The sequence below is a fragment of the Pteropus alecto genome, unplaced genomic scaffold (assembly GCF_000325575.1).
Source record: "Pteropus alecto unplaced genomic scaffold, ASM32557v1 scaffold115, whole genome shotgun sequence".
Classification (NCBI taxonomy): Eukaryota; Metazoa; Chordata; class Mammalia; order Chiroptera; family Pteropodidae; genus Pteropus; species Pteropus alecto.
This window is the reverse complement of record NW_006436814.1, coordinates 1,235,650-1,253,386: the sequence shown is the minus strand read 5'-3', so window position 1 is coordinate 1,253,386 and position 17,737 is coordinate 1,235,650.

Sequence of the window (17,737 nt, the reverse complement as noted above, 5' to 3'; positions counted from 1 at the left end):
CCTTTCCTCCCCCTGCCTCCCTCCCTCCCGGCGTTGGGCTCCTGCGATTGACCGAAAGCGCCTGGACCGGCGCTCCCCGCCCGCCCCCAGGCCGCAGTCTCCTCCAATAGAAAGGTGACTTTTCAGGAGGGCGGGGCAGTGGCGGGCCATCGTCGGACTGACAAGAGGTCCCAACCAATGGGAGAGGCCAGCCGGAGCTGCCGCTCGCGCGTGCCAATCGCAAACAGAAACTGTTGGAGTGGGCGTGGCCCGGGCGGGCGGGGGCCGGTAGCGAAGCGGCGCGGGGCGGAGTCCTCGGGCGCAGCGGCGGTGGCGGCAGCGGCGCCCCTCTGGGTGACTTGGCCGTGAGAAAGTGAAAGGAGCCCGCAGGCGGCGGCGACAGCTGCGCTGGGAGGGGCCTGTTTCCAGGCTGGGAGGCCTCGCGCGCTCTGAGGGTGCGGAGCAAGCTTTTCGATGTGTGCCGTGATAGACATAAATGTACTTTGAAATATACTTAGTGAGGCTTGGCCGCTTTAAGTTACGCAGGTATTCTCGGGAGGCAGGGCTCTCAGGGACACAGATGACTCGAGTCCGGCATTAGGTGGCTCCCTCGACTCCCGCTGCTGCGGGTGACGACGCCCAGGTCTTCGCCTGCGCGAGCGCGGGGGAGTGGACTCAGGAACGTTCTTGCCTCGTCCTGCGGTGTCCCGTTTCCAGGTGCACATCGGGGCGCTGCGGACGCGACGGGCTCAGTGAGGCACAGTTTCTGGGCGTCATTCTCACGTCGTCTTGTTACAGGCAGAGCAGAGCGTCTGCATTTCTCTCAGAACCCTCTTGTCGCATATGAACTTGCACTGTTAAAAGTAAAGACATTACCAAGTGACCAAATTTCAGGGAGTTACAGTAAAATTGATACTTGTAGAAGCCTTAGCCTGATTCCTTAATTGCTACGTATCAAGCCACAACTTCAAACTACCGAGGGAAGATGTGAGACTGCTGTATTGCTTTTCCTACCTTCAAATAAACTTTGATTTCTGTCCTTTGCAATTAAATTGTGTTAATTATGGCCACAAAGAAATGTAGAAACTTAAACCCTCAATAAATTAGAAATATTGTTAAAGAGGCAAGAATTACAAGTAAAAAGTTGAATAACATGAAAAAATGCTTCAAGAATATAAAAAAACTGCAGCGTGATGAAGTCAGTACTCTAGTAATTGTGTTTATTCTTTGCTAACTGAACCAGGAATGGCAAGCCTGTTGCTAACCAACTTGCCAGGAGACCTTTCAACTGGGCAAAATGTGCTTTCACTTTGTTCCAGGTTAAATGGGTAAACTAAGTTGAAAGTTTTGTGTGGGCAAATCAGAATTACTAATAAAATAAAAACAGCAGCACACAAAATTGTGGAACTGAAATACTATTGGAATATCCTTTGAGAAACAGTAGTAATGTGTTCTCCCCTCTCCTCAACCTTTTCATCTGCCCTTATGATCCATCTCTGAGGTCAAGGCCATCCATATAATAACCTAGGGTTTTTTATTCCATGAAATATGTTGTTTTAGGTGCTTTTGGTGAATTCTACATCTTTTAGTCTGTTGGTAGGAGGCCCAATTTCAGTCTGACCTGTTTCAAGTTAGGGAAATTTATAAATGTTTTTGTTGGATGAAATATAGTATAAAAATGTGAAAAGGAATACGTGCTTTTACTAATAAGCTCATGAAAAAAAGGGGGAAAGAAATATTTGCATTCTTAAAGCTGTTTCACATCTAAAAGTTTAAGTAACAGATCTCTAGAGGAATAGACAAAGTGAATTGATAGTGTCAGGAAATTAAGTAACAAATTCATCAGAAAAATGGAACATTCAGATTGTCCACACACACACACAAAACCCTTAGAATTTCACTTCCATGACATCTCTAACAAAGATTTTAGAGAACATGCCTACACGTAGAATAACAGCCCCAGCGATGTGATGGAGAGACGCTAACACATTACAAGTTGTGGGTGTTGTTTCTCAGATCTAACAGTTATTACTAGAATCCATTTCAAGGGCTGAATAGTGTAGCCAGAAAAATATAGATTAAATGGATATTCAAGGAAGCAAGTATGTCGTCCCTCAATTATGTAAAAGATTTATAAATTTTTGAAAATGCAAGAGATTCATACATTGTCAGAATCAAAAACATTTATGGAGTATTTGTCATGTTCAAGGAATGGGGTACGGAAGACAACAAAAAGTATGAGACAGGTTCTCTCTTTCCTGGGGTTAAAATTTAATTGGGAATAAATGACATAAATATATAAAAATCTGAAATAACAGAGAAGCTAAATAACAATATAATAGTATATGAATGTCAGCTACATTTACTATTCAATTGCTACAACCACTTATCCCTGGTTTCTGGGGTGGTTGTATTTTCTCTGCCCTTTTTTTTAGAGTAAAAAAATATATACATACATATATATATGTAAATATATATAATACATATTACTATACCATATACATATTACTCTGACTTTATTTTAAAGAATCTTATAAACTTCCTATAAAACGATGTATTTAATCATCTTTGGAAAGTCAGCATACAGATTGTAAATAAAGACTGATATCGGAGGTGTCATAATACATAATGATTACTATTTTTTGAGCACCCTTTGGAAGCATGGAAGGTAATAAGTCAAACTCTTAATACCTTTTCCAAGTAAGCACCTCAAAGCTGGGTCTTTTTTACCTCTGCGCAACGGGTTAAGCATATTACCATGGTACAAAGCCACTCGTCAGAGTTGGAGGGCCAATAACCTACTTGTTGTCTTTCCCTCAGTGAAAGAAAAAAAAAGTGCAAAAAGTCGTCTCTAAACTATCAGAAAAATATATTGTGCCTCCCTCTGGAGGAATCCTAGTTCTGTACGGTTCCAATCAATCCATACTTTTCTGAGAGTCCTGAAATTATAAATGATACAAGTTCAATCTAACCATTTCATTCTAACCATGGTTAGCTTTCTTACCAGAGAACAAGTTTTATGTTTTAATAACACATGATTTCAACCAATAACAATACTATAAAATGTTGACGCCCAAATAAAATTTAATTTGGTGAGTAAGTCTGTAAAATGAATGTGTGACTTTTAAATGTAAACCACAGGTCAAATCTCTGAAAAAAAAAAAAACCAAACCTTATTACACTTCGTGCAATAGATCGTGTTATCTATGAAATGAATTTTTGAATATAGACTTTTTATAAACTTCAGGTATAACTGGAATTTTTCTTTAAAAAAATTAAAGAGACAATATTAACAATAAAAAAACAGATATTCCCAAGTGTCCAAGTGTAATACTTTATATATAGTAGCTATAATGTAATAAAATATGAGTAGAGGTGAGCCTGGCTGGACCTAGAGAACAGGTTGAAATGGCCTAAAGGGAAGAAGAGACACAGAAACACGGCTGAGACAATAGTAAGAAAAGTAAATGAACAAATTGGAACACACACCACAATAATGAAATAAACAGGGAACATATTTCCTAAAGCATCGTTTTTAAAAATTATATAATTCTGCAAAGCGTTTTATATACCAATTCATTCCCTGGATTATAAATTCTGTAATACTTGAATCTTTTCATTAAATTCCTGAACTATGAAAAGCCACAAATAGGATATAATTTATCCTCATTCTTAGCCTTGAAGACAGAAATAACGTTATCATAAACTCTTGAAGAAAGGTCCTTAGCAGATTTATACTGGGCATTGGGAATATACCCTCTACGCTGAAAGCAGAATGAGCCTACACCAGTAATTTAAACCTGTTTGAGGGCTAAGGGTAGAGAGAAGCAAAGGATAGTCTTTCCAGAACTGTTTTTCCTGTGTTGCCAGTTTTCAGTTGCTTACTGTAAATCAATGCTTTTACATGACCATCATAAATCCGGAGTCGGCATAATGGCTGAAGGAGGCTGGTGGTTCAGGCTTGGTTGACAAGACTGGCCACTTCAGAGAATTTAGAAAGAAAGCAAAGAGCCACCCAACCCACACCTCTTTCTCTTTCTCAGTCTCACTTGTCTTTTCTCATCTGTCTCTCTCTCTCCACCCCCCATACCCTCTCCCATAAAATAATTATGCCTTATGGCATATGAAAGGAAAAAAAAATGCAATGATGCTTTTTACAAGTTAACTTTGTGCTATAATACATTCATTATTCACTTTGTGTATCATTCCAGGCGACTTTCAAACTCCAGGTTGGCTCTGTTCCTTGCTACACAGAATGCCTTCCTGCCATCCAATGATATGAGTTCAGTTAAAAATTATTTAAATTTAATCCTAAACAAATTTGTATAGATAAGTCTACCTCCCCTGAAAATCACATTGTACCTCCAAAATCCAGATGTTGGAACTCATCTGCTATTTGGAGGTTGCATTAATTTGGATAATTAAAAGATACATTCATTTCATCTGTGGGATTTTTAGATGTAATTCTTTAAAATAATCTCATGAAACATGACTTTTCCAGACAAATAGATTCTATCAAAGAAAGATTTAATATGAAACCTATGCTATTCATGCCTCATTTTTTAAAATAAATAATGTAAATCTTCGAGTGTTGATTGTTCTAAAATTCTGTAAAATATATGGTAGAAGTAGATTGTTTTGTTCAAATGAATAAAACTAAAGATTTGAATGCTCCTATTCCTAATTATATTCATTTGCTTAAATTGGGGCTTGTAGAAATTTGAGTGCAAATGAGCTTCGATAGAAAAGGTGAAGTAAAGAGAACAAGAGAAACTACCAGTGGGTATCGATGCTGTGCACCTACTATGTGTCAAGTGCAGTGCTTCCGACCAAAAGGTAAGAACATGTATCTGTCTGCTTTCCCATACAGGGAGACGTTTGTCCTTCCTTTTATGCTTGTTCCACCCTTGAATTCAGCAACTTCTTAGACTTTAAACCAGCAGAAAGGAAAAAACAATACATCTCTAATTTTTTCACTGAAGACTTACAATGCATTAGAGAAACAAGGAATACATTCTCATAGTGTTTATTGTAAAATTTCCACCAGGAGCTAGGTGCCAACGACACATGAAATAATCTAATTCTTTTTATCTGTAGGATTTATTGCAGGTGAATGTCATCGTGAACCCACTGGACAGAGATAACATTCCATTTTTCTTTCAGTGTCTCAAAACCCTAACTGTTGAAATAATATCAAATTGTCTTAATAAAAATTTTCCTTATAAAGAAATTCTATAAATTTAATGCAAAAGTCTTGATACATACCAGATTCAAACTATTCCTGGTAATAAGAGCAGACAGAAGGTTAAATCTCAATCCAGAAATTTCCTTCGCCCTTAGTGATAACAGGCAACTCAGGAAGTTACTTCCCTTACGAAGAACTAGCGTTTATGCTTAAGACTAAAATGATTATTTTTAAAGTAGCCATTTTACAATGCAAATGTGCATCTAAATTAAACTCAGTAAAAATAAGCATTTTAAATTGAGGCTGCAGTAATGACTTTACGGGAGACAATAGGAAAAGAGGTTCTTGAATACGAACTCATTTCAAATTCCTTCTAGGTACCTTAAGACTTTCTGTGTCCCTTAATGTATTGGTACTTGTTTCACGGAGAACCCATTGCTGTGAAGTTGTTTCACAAAACTGAGGCTGTTCAGCAAGGTAATAGAAAAACAAAACAAAACAAAAAAACAAAAACTGGCCTGCAATGCCAAGCCATGCCTTAGCACTTAGGCATGGGACAGATGCAAGAACATAGGCTTGCTAAGACAGAATAGCAGCTAGAGTCTGCGAAACAAAGACACATGCACAATAGAACATTTTAGACAGACAACTGACAGACACGGAAGAGGAATACAAGGGACAATAGCTTTACAGGGAGAGGTAGGGCTATGAAGAATGGAGAGACGATGGTGACAGTACAGAAGAATAATTGAAGAGAGATGGAGAGAAGGAAAGGTCCTAATGGGAAGTGGTGTGTGGCAGAGGCCTGGGTGATGGAGATGCTGATGACGGAGGTGGTGGCAACAAGCAAGGTAAACAAAACAGAGGTGTCAGTATTTCTCCCTGGGCTCTGCTGATCCTATGCCACTCATTTTTGTCAAACTATGTCTTGTTCATTGTCCTTAAATAATGCTACATGAAAAAACTAGCCCCAAAATAAAGAGGATTAGAATATACTTGGTATTAGATTATACTTGGCTATGATCAGGGCACAGGCATGCACACACCTGGGTCATCAGTTTGGCTGATTTTTCTGATAAGACCTGCTTGACATAAGTTAAATTTTCTTAATATAAAGTCAGAGCTTCATAGCACACGCATTTCATAGTTTTAGGTTGGCCTTATAGCGAAATTTTGGGAATGTATTGACATTTCATTGAGAAATATGAACTTTTTATTAACCTAACTAATCACGTTTCAGAAATTCATTCATTCAACAGTCACTGAACATCCAACATACATATGGCCTGGTACCAGGCACATCGGCCTCCATGTAGAACAGCTGGCCCAGAACATCACCGGATGCATGAATTAGCATTAGAGGAAGAATGTTGAATGACATTAGCAAAGTGAACCGGGATAATTCCTATGATCTAAGTTACTGACTCTATTTTTGTTTATTACCTTCCTTGATGGGATATAAGCTCTCTCAGGACGGGGACTTTTTCTACATTGATAACTTTACCCTGTAATGGTGATTGGCACATAATAAACATTCAAGAAAGACTTATAGGCAGGTAGGCAGGGAGGGAGGGAGGGAGAGAGCAGGAGGGAGGAAGGAAGGAAGGGAGGAAGAGATGAAATAACTTGGACTTTTGCCTTTTTCCAGAGTTTGGAGGAAATAGCAGCACTCTCCACGTTCAACTGCTCCTTTCAAACTCAGGAAAAAGAAGTACAGCTTATTCTGTAGAGTACCAGAAAAGTATCCGTTTATTTTCTTGGAGGTACTCTGAACCAGCATAGAAATACCCAGATGGACGTGGTAGAGACTTCCGATAGAATCAAAGCACTTCTCTAACCTTTGAGGCATTTTAGAAATGAGCTATTCCTCAAAACATCTTTTGTAGGCATAAGAAGTGGTGTAATTTTCTTAACTTGGAAGAGAATGTTGGTATGGAATGGTTAACTGTCTTATCTAAGGCCCCCGATTAAGACCGATTAAGACCGTTGAATTGCAGAACTAGGCAGTCATCAATTCATCGTCATTGTTCTTCAAATACTTAGGCCACTCTGAAACTAAAAGAAAATTTGCCATCGTTTTTAAACAAATTAGAATCTACTGTTCTTTGGAAAAAAAAAAAAATACAATCTATCAGGTCTTTATTTTTAAGAGAAAAGTCCATGATCTCAATTGAACCAAACAGACAAGCTGAAAATATAATGAAAGGAATTATTCCTGACTTTTCGAGTGTAGCTTCAACTAAAAACATATGCCATTGGTGGATATAAATCCAGGTGCCTCCAAGCAAGAGATGTTTTCTCTTTCCGGAGAGACTGTTAGGAGAGTAGGGTCCTACTAGCAGTAAATCTGGTGCCGAGACATCTATAAAACTACACATATATGTGTGCATCCTGTGACTATGAGAGATAAAAGATTATACTTTCATTTGCATGGTTTGCTGGGTTTTATTTGGCAGACACAATCACACAGGCTATGCAGAGCCCATAAAACAAAGTGAGAACAGCAGCTCATTTGGTGGCAGAATGTAATGGTTATGGCTAAAGCGCTTACATAATTCATTCAAACCCTTATGCCTATATTTATTGTTGTTTAAATGAAAATCAAACTCTCTCAGCCATAAGGAGGAATCTGGTCAGAAATCTGATTGAGATCTTTCTTCGTACACAGCTTCTGAGGTTATCAATCCACAACACTTGAAAACGGCTACGAAAATATCCAAGAGTAAATACACCTCCCCTAAACATGTTAGTACTCCATTTCTCCAATCCTGCTTCTCTAAAAAAACTCTAAAACTCCCTCAGAATGAGAGTGAGTGAAGAGAGAGGACCTGTTCATTATTCTGACTGGGAATTCCTAGTTGGACTCAGAGGAATCGCGAACCATTGTTAAGAGTTAGTGGATGGCACTGAGATGATGTTTAGTGCAAGATAACACTTGGAGGTGGGGGGTGGGAGGGTGCCACACAAAAGAAGGGTTCAGGCCTGTGATACTGGCCCAAACCATTCGCACGAGTACAACGTCTTTTAATATTACTCAAAGTATTTCTGTCAGATCATATTTCTAAAAGAAGATTTTTAAATTCATCATCTGTAATCACTTTATTCTTGTGATATTGCAAGACAGAAAACTTTGGCTCTCAGTTGTGAATGCTCAAGACTGTGGGTTTTGCAATTTTAGTGAGATTTTTTTAAATAACCAGACCTGAAATATAGTTTATTAAAGAGAAATTTGTACCATATTACCAAATATACATCTGGATAAGGTTTAAAGATATCCGTGATTATTACACCAACTTAATGACAATGGAAGTATATGGCTTAAAAAAGGTATGTAAAATATTATTATATTTATATTTTTATTTTCTAAGATCTCATGAAAGTAACATGATATTGATTTATATACATAAATTTTATCATGGTAATTAAAATTGCATGCCATTCAATGAGATAGAAATGTTTACTATTTCTGAGCTATTATAATATTTATAAAGTAGTCTTAAAATCCAAGAATAAATTATCTCTTAATTATTTTTGAAATGACCGCATACCTTCTCTATACAAGTTAAATAGGTATGAAAATAAATAAAAAGTATGGCCTAAATTTTACACACCATGAGCAAGTTGCTATTTTTGAAACTGGGTTATCCCTCTTGTTTTTAGAAATTCTTCATTATTTTTAGTAAATCAATATGGAGACTAAAGTGATTAGCTCTAAATTTTCAAATTTGAAATTTTTTTACCATTTAAGTTGTTATTATATACACACATGAACCAGTTTGGAGGGGAAAGACAAGTACAAAAAAAAGTTATTTTAAACCACTACTAACTGCAAGTAAATAATTCATTTCTTAAGTAACGAGATAATTGACTGACAGACTTCATCTTGCTGTGGTAGTAAGCCCAAGCAGAGTGTGTGTGTGTGTGTGTGTGTGTGTGTGTGTGTGTGTAAGCATAGCTCTGATTGCGTATTCCTCAAGTTTAACAGGAATCAACAAGCAAGAATCCCCCAAAATAAGATATTATACACTTCATTTGAAACAAAAATGCGATTGTCATAAATGTACTATAACCTTGTGTATTTACTCTTGCCGAGAAGATGTTTCCTTGCTAAACCATATTCATCTTTCAATCAGCTGATTTTGATGGCCTTCAAGTGGCTGCAGGGAAATCTGACAAGTTGGCAGTGTGTGTGGGGGGGATCGGGGGTTGGGGAGGGAAGATAAGCTAATACTGATGAAGAGAATTTGAGAAAGAAAGAGAGAAAAAATCAAAAGGAGGAAAAAATAAGAAAGGAGAATGAAGAGAGCCAAATAAAATAAGGCAAAATTTTAGAAATAAAACAATTACACACATTTTCAGTTAATTCGTTTTTCCCAAAATATCATTTTAATTGGAAATAATATGCTCTAACATTTCAATTTAAAAAGAAATTATTTAACTAAAAAATTAGGAACCTGATGATGTCTTGTAAACATAAATATTCAAATTCTAAAGTCTTGATAGCTAAAGGGCCCATGCGGCCGTTTTAGACTGCCACTCCAAAGAGACATGCGGACTTCTGAGACAAGAGAGAAGCAAGGAAGAAAACAAAACAAAACCAAATATATTTTCTTTCAAAGACATTCTAGAATGAAGAAGCCTCACTTTCTGAACTGCCTGTTCCCAAGGCAGGATGTTATTTGGGGCAGAGTGAATATTCAGATTCTATTATCCTAAATGAGTGAATGAAGTGATTTCTGATTTTCCTCACCTCCATGCTATGTGTCGTCAAACCTCACCTCTATCACCAATATTTTTCTTTAAATTTTTTTACTTTTGAGTCCTTAAAGCATATTATTATTATTATTATTTTTAGTTTTGCAATCTCCAATAGTCCTTATTTTCACTCAAAATTACAATACGGGGGACTATGGCCAATGCTATGCAGATGGCCAAATAGATAATAAAGACTCAGTTCATGAATAATATCCACTCAGAAAGAGGACAAAAGCAACAGGAAAAAAGAGCCCAAATTGGACAAAATGTGCGTGCTATATTTAAAAAAACACACACGCGATCATTGTCAGAGATCATTAAGGGTGCCCTGTAGTTTTAATGATATGCCAGTGGCACCAATTTGATGTGACTGTTTGCTCTTATAGTCAATAAAAAAAGTCATAACTGCCATCAAATTTAAATTTAATTTATTTTCTACACAGCCCTTTCTGTTTTCCTTGTTTTTTTTTTCTTTTATAACATTAACACTTTTTTTTTTGTTAAAAAATGTGTGAAAGATTAATTTGTAGAATGAGGGGAGCTGTGGGTGCACAGCACAGGACAGATGGCGTGGGTGGGACATGACAGTTTTCGTCTGTGGCATCATTTTGTTGTTGCTATTGCAAGTGAGCAAAATAAAGCTACTGCTACCGCGATTATTTCTTGGGGGGCCCCTCAGAGAAGGTGCATTGCTTTTCCTCATGTCGGGCCCGCTGCTTGCGGACACCCCCCCGCCTCCCATACACACACATACCCCATAACCACCAGCCCGGTCAGGAACACCATTTGTCCTCCGGAGAGCACCTGAATTTTAAAATTGCATTTATATAGAATTCCACCTGACTTTTGGATCCAACAAAATGAAATCTACTCTTTTTGGTAAGCTGACTATTATGAAATGAATTAATGGTCTATCTTCTCTGAGATCCTGTATTGTAAACCCAAATGCACGAAACTATAGATGCAAAAGAGAATAATTTTTTTAAAGGAGAAGACTTTTTTTTTTTTTGCACCAGTCAAAAATTCTACTCATGTTCAAGGGGAGGGAGAAACAGTGCAGGTTTATACATAAAGGTTTGATTTTTGCCTGGAACAGCCTTAGTTTACGCAGAAGTGTTGTAGGAGTTTGCTATTGTAAAGGCTCTTATTGAAGAAGGGAGCAATTACCAGAGAAAATCAGTCATATGGCACACACAGACATTCCGAGAAAAAGTAAAACTTTGAGGAGGAAAAGGGGAATTCAGGACAGCACGTGGGAAGGGAGATGCGAATTTTTTTATGCACAAAGACATCCATCAACAATGTCTTTATCAGCTCCCTCTTCCTTGTTAACCAACTTGCAGTGCCCAGGATATGGGAACGTGATTGCAAATAAATGTTTTGGGGAGGAGGGTAAGTAAGTGAGTGCCGTTGAAGATGGTTGGTGGTTAATTCACGGCAAGGCAAGATTTGCCTGAAGAAAAATCTCCTCAAAACCTTGGCCTCAGACTAGTGCTTCTGTCCTAGGAAGGCGAGACAGCCCACAAAGGGATGTCAGAGGCCACAGAACCGAACAGGTCATCATTTTCCTGCAGTTGTGAGGCTGCTTCGGCCTCGAGATCAGTGTCTTCTGATGGATGGGGTACTTGTTATCCGAGTCGTTGAATATTATTATATTATTTTCCTAATTAGACTGGAGGCTTTTCCTGATAAGGGTGGTGCCACATTGGACAGCGATGGGACCATGGGTGCGGTGAGAGGCCCTGTGGTGGCAGCACGCCAGGGCGAGTGTGAGCACGGATTTGGGAGGCAGACCATTTGTCCCAGCGTGTAACTGTCACCGAGGTACCCGAACGTGTCTGAGCCTCAGTTTCCATCTCTGTAATCATGGGGCACCATAACAGCACGTACCTTTCCTACATGCTGGCTTGAAAGGGCCAGTCCCTTGCGAAGCAGTTAGACAGTGCCTGGCAGAGCCCTCATTTCCTACGAGTCACTTTTTGGACCCTCCCAATACCTGGCATCCAAGGGCACTCAAAGGCCCCAATCTCTGACGTGAAACATTTTGTCTTCTGTTTCCTTGGGGGTAGTGCGGGCAGATTCAGTGCTGGGATGTACCTGGGTGGGTAGAGAATGAGGGAGAAAGAAATGCACACTTTTAAAACCAACTATTCTGTATTACATAGCAGGGAGGGTGTTATTTATGTCACAGAAAGTAAGGGGCGTGGGGCAGGGATGAATTTTCCTCTACCTTCAAGATTCTTACGGCCGGTCTAATAATCAAATAGACATGGGGCAGACTAGCAAGAGAGAATAACCAAATTTAGTGCGTACACATGTGTGGGAACGCCACACACGTGAGAGAGTCAGAGACCCCGCTGACAAGGCCGGTTCAAAGGGAGAAAGGGGGACCGAGGTATGAAGAGCCCGGAGCTGGGGAGGAGGTAAGGTGCCTTGGGGGCTAGAGAGGGTCATCCAAGGTGATAAGAAGAACAGAAGTTTGGTAAATAGAAGTTTGCCCTGCCCTATAGATGGCTCAAAAGATAATCTCTTATCACAGGCAAGGCCCTTAATTCAAGTTCTTCTGGGTAGTTAAAGGGAAGGAATGAAGTTTTGCTTGAGCCTGAAGCTAAAATGACCTTTAGTTCCAAGTAATCCACACACTACCAAGGCACATCTTGGGATGGCTCTTTCTGAAGCCCCTCGGGTGAAATCCGGTGTCTGAGTTAAATGCCTGTCAAATAGAGTTCACAGAAAAGAAATAGGGTAAAGGTGTCTACCACATATCTAATGTGAAGAGAGTTATCTGTTTCACGTGTGTTTGTTCTACCAGAGTTTTTCCACGATTCCACACAGGAGTAGGCGTTGGAGAAACGGAGTACAGCATGTTCTTGCTGTTCACTCACACTCAAGCGCAGACACAGACTCAGAATAGAGGTCTCTGCATAAATCGGGACGGCGACCACAACGCTAGCCCCGCTTAAAGTGAAGCAATTGCAGCGCCTGTTATTTATACCCCTATGTGTATATGATCATTTATTTCCATGCATCCTGATCCACAAAATGTATGAAGTCTCCCTGTTCTTCCTTTGTTTTCCGATGCAGTCACATTCATGCCCAAAACACTAAAGAACGGTTAATTTACTCCAGAGGAATTCTGATGGGCTGAGACTCGGATGGAAATGGTAAGCTATGTGCATTACATATTTTTGAATATAAACCAAAATTTATATATGTGTAGACAAATGTCTAAAACTGCATGTTGTATAAATCCATTTTTTCCTTCACAGCAAGAAGTTTGTACTTATTAAATGCAGTAAAGGCTTCTGGAACTGTACCCCTGTAGCTGTTCACCTTTTCTTTAGTAATAGAACACCTCATTTTTTCTAAATACATGGCTGCCCAAAATAAAAACTATATTTCCCAGCTTCCTTTGAAGCTAGGTATAGGATAGTTTTAGACAATGAAATATAAGGAGTGTTTTGTGGCATTTTATAGAAAGTCCTCTGAAAAATAGTTCATATGCCTTTCGACCCCATTCTTCTTTGTCACTTTCTACTATCTGGAATAGGAACGCAATGGCTGGAGCATGGCCTGAGAGTGGAACATGGGAATAAGAGCTGTGCTATAGGGAGCCTGGAGGGGTGAGCTGGAAGAAGCTTCTGAATTTAATGACCTCCCAAAGTAACCGTACCAGCCCAGGACTGCCTATTTCTCGACTTGGCTTCTATAAGAGAGAAATCATGTCTACCGTGTTTAAGGGCTGGTTATTTAGAGTTTCTTCACATGCATCTGAACCGAATTCTAACCGGTGATGTATATATGCCTTCCTCCTAAAGCACAGGAGAAAGGAGTAATACAGGCATACCTCGGAGATACTGTGCGCTCAGTCCCAGACCACCGAAGTAAAACAAATATCGAAACAAAGCGAGGCATGTGAATTTTTTGGTTTCCCAGTGCATACAAAGGTTATGTTTACACTATACTGTAGTCTATTAAATGCAACAGCATTATGTCTAAAAAACACAATGTACATATTTTAATTATAACATGCTATTGCCAAAAAAAAAAAATGCTAACCATCATCTGAGCCTTCGGCGAGCTGTAATCTTTTTGCTGGAGTAGGGTCTCGCTTCCATGTTAATGGCCGCTGACTGATCAGGGTGGTGGTTGCTGAAGGTTGGGGTGGCTGCGGCAGTTTATAAAAATAGGACAACAGTGAAGTTTGCCACAACAATCGAAATAGTTCCTTTCACGAACTATTTCTCGGTAGGACGTGTTGCTATTTGATAGAATTTTACCCACACTAGACTTCTTTCAAAACTGGAGTCAGTCCTCTCAAACCCTGCTGGTTCTTTATCAACTAAGTTTATGTAATATTCTAAAACCCTTGTTGTCATCTTCATGGCTTCTTCGTCAGCGGTAGATTCCATCTCAAGAAACCACTTTCTTTGCTCATCCATAAGAAGCAACTCCTCACCTGTTAAAATTTTGTTACGAAATCTCATAGCTCAGTCACGTCTTCAGGCTCCACTTCTAATTCTAATTCTCTTGCTATTTTCCCCACATCTGCAGTTACTTCCTCCACCGAAGTCTTGAACCTCTCGACGTCCTCCATGAGGGTTGGAATCAACCTAATGTTGATACTGTGACCTTTTCCAATGAATCACAGATGTTCTTAATGGCATCTCCACTGGTGAATCCTTTATAGAAGGTTTTCAATTTTCTTTGCCCAGATCTAGTATGGATGGCAGCTATAGTCTTACAAAATGTATTTCTTAAATAATATGCCTTGAAAGCCAAAATTAATCCTTGATCCACGAGCTACAGAATATATTCTATTAACAGGAATGAAAACAACCATAATCTCACCGCACATCACTATTAGTGCTCTTGGGTAAGCAGGTGCATTGTCAATGAGCAGTAATATTTTGAAAGGAATCTCTTTTACTGAGCGATAGGTTTCAACATAGGCTTAAATATGTGGTAAGCCACGTTATAAACATATGTGCCCTCATCCAGGCTTTGTTGTTCCATTTCTAGAACACAAGCATAGTAGATTTAGCATAATTCTTAAAGGCCTTAGGATTTTCAGAATGGCAAATGAGCATTGGCTTCAACTTAAAGTCACCCCTGGCATTAGTCCCTAACAAGAGAGTTACCCTGTCCTTTGAAGCCAGGCATTGACCTCTCTCTAGCTATGCAAGTCCTAAATGGCATCCTCTTCCAATATACATTAGGCTACATTGAAAGTCTGTTGTTTAGCGTAGCCACCTTCTTTAATTATCTTAGCTAGATCTTCTGGATCACCTGCTGCCACTTCTACGTCAGCACTTGCTGTTTCTCCTTGTACTTTTATATTACGCAGATGGCTTTTTTCCTCAAACTTCCTCAACCAACCTCTGCTAGCTTCAGACTTTTCTCCTGTAGCTTCCTCACCTCTCTCGGCCTTCATAAAATTGAAGATCGTTAGGGCCATGCTCTGGGCTTTGGTTTAAGGGAATGTTGTGGATGGAAGATCAAACCTTCTCCATATGAGCAAAGTCTGTTTTGCTTTCTTACCATTCATGTTGGAAAAAATGGCACCGATAGACTTGCTTGTTGCAGAGTTGCCATAAACCTTCACTCTGTAAAAAATGCGGTTGTCTATGAAGCAAGCACAATAAAGCGAAATGCAATAAGACAAGGTATGCCTGTATATTGCCATCAAGGTTTGCACCTTTAAATGGAATATAATATGATGTAAATATAGCAACATAACAAGAGCTATATTTAAATATTAGATTCTAATGCACTCACAAAACGCTTATTTAATACATGTAAAAATATTAGGAAAAATAGTGCTAGATGTCGAAACAATCAACCCCCAGCCTAAGTGACTTAATAAACAAAGGTTTGTTTATGATGTAATAGGCCAATCCAGACTGGTTGGGATGGAGAAAGAATGTGGGAGTCTCTGCTCCACGCAGTTATTCAGAGATCAAGGCTTTTTCTGTCTTATCCATCTGAGACTTGGGTCATTGTCCACATATGGCTTCCCAAGTCTCAACAGAATAGAGAGAGAGTATGAAGGATCAGACATGGGAGATTTTTAAGGATCTAGGCCTTAGAGAACCATTTGATACTTCTGCCCACATTCCTCTAGCCAGAACTCAATCATATGGCCCAAAACTAATTGCAAGAGAGCCTGGGAAATATAGATTAGCTGTGTTCCCAGGCAGGAGAAAAGGAACCAGAGCACTAGCTCTCTTACCTAATAAATAAACAGGAAACATAGCTTTCAATATCCCATTTCTAACTTCTTTCCTAGGGGCCAAATTAAATTAGGACTACATGCTCAAAGATACAAATCATTGTGTGCAAAAACATTCTCCTAGGTCATTTTCGTATTGAAACATCTAAGACTCACACATTAATGATCATGGAAGATGAGCTCTCCAAATAGTGTGGCTTCAGTCACAAGCTCTGGCCGACTACTGTTTTGTTGTTGTTGTTGTTTGCTTATTTGTTTTTAATGTAGTGTGTATGTATACTGAGACATTAAATGCCTTTAAATTATTCTATATAGGGCTGTAGCAAAACATTATAGATTGGTTATAGATAGAAAAGGATCAAGTTCAATTATTTCATTTTATTTTATTTTAAAAAATACTTTGTGAAGAGAATATACAGTACAGCATATGGAATGTAGTCAATAATGTCGTAATAATTATGTATGGTGTCGGTTGGGTACTAGATTTACAGAAATGATCACTTTGTAAGTTATATAAATGTTATATAAATGTCTAATCATTGTGTTGTACACCTGAAACTAATATAATATTGTGCATCAACGGTTACAGAAATTTTAAAAATGCTATGTGTAAACTTTCCCTCTGATATTCTAAGGTCAATATACTTTATGTTTTTATCAATGCTTTTTAATGAAACACCAAAATAATTTTATAGCTAGATTATTTTAAAGGTAAAACAGAATATTCTTCCAATATGAAGAATTTTTTAAAGTTTTTTTCCAGCTTTATTGATGTATACGTGACAAATAAAAATTGGATATATTTAAGGTATACAACATGATATTTTTGTTTTCATCTGTTCCCTGTATCTATGAGCTTATTTTTTATTTGCTTGTTTATCTGTTTGTCATTTTGGGGGGGGTGTTTTAAAGGTAAAACAGAATATTCTTCCAATATGAAGAAGTTTTTAAAGTTTTTTTTCCAGCTTTATTGATATATACTTGACAAATAAAAATTGGATATATTTAAAGTATACAACATGATATTTTTGTTTTCGTTTTTTCTTTTTACTTGACTCTCTTCTCCCATTTCTCCTACCCTCCCCCCTCCAATTCCCCTCCCCCACTCCTGGCAATCACCAATCTGTTCCTTGTATCTGTGAGCTTGTTTTTTATTTGCTTGTTTGTTTATCTGTTTGTCATTTATTTGGGAGTGTTGATTTGTTTGTTTTCAGATCCCACATATAGGAGAGTTCATACAACGTTTGTCTTTCTTTGTCTGACATTTCACTTAGCCTGATGCCCTCAAGTTTCATCCATTTGGCAAGATTTCATTCTTCTTTGGCTAACTACTGTTTGTTTGTTTTTTTAATTCCTATTACTGTATTGTTCTTTCTCCTTGTTCATGTGCTTTTCCCATGATGAGGAATCATTCTTTAACATCTATGGAAGACATTAAGAAAGTTTCCATAAGGCTTTATATCACTGAGCAAAACAGTTAAAAATACGCTCAGTGGTATTCTGGGGATATATCGCTGTAGATAACAATGGGTCATTAAAGCAGATAGAGCGTTTACATTTCCTCTTACACTACTGCTATATATTTT